Here is a 3,376-nt window from a genome sequence, read left to right as displayed (position 1 = left end):
CGCATTATCTTGATGCTGAAAGAGTACATCACGTGCATATTTCTTAACCGCATGCGTGTGATTCAAAGATGTTAAATTATTTTTCTGAGGTCACATGAATTTTGATCAAAATATGTCAAAATTGTTATTTATGCACCAAGATCGTTGAGAAAAAGACTAGGGGCATTATCTCAATGCCCAAGACCTGAATTTGATGCATTTTTGGCGACAACGTGGATTTTGATCAAAACATGTCAAAATCGTTATTTATGCACCAAGATCGATCGGAAAAAGACCAAGAGCATTATCTCATTGACCAAAACATGAATTTGATCTATTTTTGGCGACTACATGGATTTTAATCAAAACATGTCAAGATCTATATTTATGACTCAAGATCGTTGGGAAAAAGACCAAGAGCATTATCTCATTGGCCAAAAATGAATTTGATCTATTTTTGGCGACTACATGGATATTGATCAAAACATGTCAAAATCGTTATTTATGCTATGCATATGCACCAAGATCATTGGGAAAAAGACCAAGAGCATTATCTCATTGACCAAAACATGGATTTGATCTATTTTTGGCGACCACATGGATTTTGATCAAAATATGTCAAAATCGTTGTTCTTGCACTGATATCGCTGGGAACAAGATTAAGATTATCTCAATGACCAAGACATGCATTTTTGTTAACTATAAAATGTATTATGTAAGAGTAAAATAAATTGTCGTTATTGTCGTGATTGTAATACTGAGGATCCTTCGATATGTCGTTGTATCGGTTTATTTATTTCGTAGTCTACGTTTGAATCATTACAACAAATTGACTACATCGCTATAATTTTTTAACTTTTGATAAGTACAGCTATCGTGAAGTACCTACTTACAGCAATTGATATATTATATAATAATAATATAATGATTATAATAGTCTACACTCTGTTTTTTAACTAGGAAGACGGATTTAAAAACTTGATTTACACTGAAAATGTCACTAGAATCTAGTAACAAAAATAATAGACTCATTTTATACAGACATGTATTGTGGGTTGCGTGATGTGCTTTTCTTTCTCATTTGGATAGATTTCATTATTTATGCTTTTGGGTTGTTATTTGGTAGGAACTCCTTTATATTATGCATACATCATGCTTTTAAAAGCGAATTATAATAAATAGGTAATACATTGATAATAGGTAATCATCCTGCATACATTTTTTGGCCTTTGAAACATTATTTTGAATTGTAGTTTTAAGTGTTTTATCAGTTGTAATACTACACAATCCACATTACAATCAACAACAAATGTTAAGTTATTGAACAAATTCAGAACAATGGAATTATACTCATATTATTAAACAGCACAGTTCCCTGCTTTATGTATAAGCGATTTAGTCACTGTCTTCCGAAAGTTCACTAAAAGTGTCACTGTCCTCCGATCCGAGTGAAATAATTAATGGTTCTATAAGTCTATGCATTAGGCCATTCAATCTACACATCTTATTTTCTTCCTTAATAACGTGTTGCACATAATTCCGCCAATCGTCAAAGCTCACATTTGCAACAGTGTTATGACCGGAACGTTTCGAAGGGCTAACAATCCCAGTACTTCGATATTCTTTAATTATCCGGTATACTGTAGATCGTGCAACTCCTAATATGTGTCATACTTTAATAACCAAATGTATACCTACATCATTATTTACGTTACCTTGTGGTAGATGCAATCTTCAACAGTTCAACACAACCGTAGATCCGGAGTATCAGACAACATTTGTTTATAAGTGTTTATAATAAACTGCTTCTCGAAGACTGATAAAATGACCCAAGTTTAAGCGATTACGTTTTTTCAATGGAGACAAGCTTGCTTTATTGGTACTTGGAGTAGAAATCCATCACTAATGTCAGTACACTTAGGACGCGAAATATCAACTTTGGTTCTTAAAATAACTGTTTTTTTTGTTAAAATTTATGCAAATGGACTCAGAACACACAAAAACTGAAAAATAAGTACAACAGTTACGGACGAGAATCGCAATTAAATTTGACAGTTAAATCGTGTCAACAGCAATTTTACCAGGGGTGTAAAACGGGCGCAGCGCGAGCCAATAGAAACTAAGATTTTTTGCGGGAACTTTTAAATCCGTCTTCCTAGTTAAAAAACAGAGTATAATTTTTAGACAGTTTTGATACAAAGTTAATAAACCTATTGGGTCAAAGTGTTTTCATTATTTTGTCCTTCCATACTGTGTAATATACACCTACTCAATGTCAAAGAAAATGGCGTAACCTTGCTTTATTTCCATAGTGCTTCTGTTTGGCCAGAAACCACATTATTTTTCTAATAGTAGATTGTTGGTTTCAATGTGCCATCCAAACCTATGGTAGATAATTTTCTCCAGCAGCTTGCTAATGCGGCTCGTCAAAGAAATGGGTCTGTATGAAGTTTATTTTTATTTGACTTCCGTATGGGTCCGTATGGGCACAGATTTACACATACACAGATTGCTAACCTTATGCATTTTTTGGGAAACAAATTTAGGTATACTTAAAAGCGCCCTCCATTGCGGAGCAGTATAAACATGTACCGTTTAAAACTGTAATATGACGCTTATGGATTCATGCGTTAGATGTCGCTGCAAAAAATTTAAAGCGGTAAAGTGTGCTCAATTCGAATTCGTTACTCGTTATTTTTGGCATTTGATATTTGTAATCGGTGAATTTATTTTGTGATTTGTTTAGGACTAGTTGTTTCAGTTTGTTATTGTTTAATTAATTTGTTGCTTGCCCGCCTTTCGTTCTTAAGTTTCTGTGAAGCATCTATCTATATTGACGATTGTTGTATCTGGACTGGAATAGTCTTTGAGGTAGGTAAGTACCTATAGTAACATTTTTGCATTAAAATGTCTGATAAGCTCATCTACTCATTCTCATTAATCAAAGAGTACCGCACCGCGGATATATGTTGTGGCATATTTACTCAACCGCAGCGGGCGCGCGACTTAATGGTCAGGTAGTATTTTAAGCTACCTGCCGCCCCGCCGAGCGATTGTGCAAATATTTTTTCCAACTAAAAACGATTTTTTCCTTCGCCGTTTCCCTCTTGTCGTGTCGTGTAGACAATGTAATTTGATGTCAAAGACTTTTGATGTGGAAATATTAAAGCATACTATACATTTTTCTTAAGTAATATTAATTTTTAGATTCTTGTTACCATGCCTGCGAGAAGAGGTGCAAAGTGCTCCTACTTTGGGTGCCCTTCTACTTGGAAGGATGCTAGCATCGTTTTTTTCCATTTCCCCAAAAATGAATCTATCATGCGAGAATGGATTTTAAATAGCGGGAATAGTATGCTGTTTGATGTTCAACATGAAGAATTAAGAAATAAATTTA

Source organism: Photinus pyralis, unplaced genomic scaffold (genome assembly GCF_008802855.1).
Source record: "Photinus pyralis isolate 1611_PpyrPB1 unplaced genomic scaffold, Ppyr1.3 Ppyr1.4_LG5, whole genome shotgun sequence".
NCBI lineage: Eukaryota > Metazoa > Arthropoda > Insecta > Coleoptera > Lampyridae > Photinus > Photinus pyralis.
Note: the sequence above shows the minus strand (reverse complement) of the source record.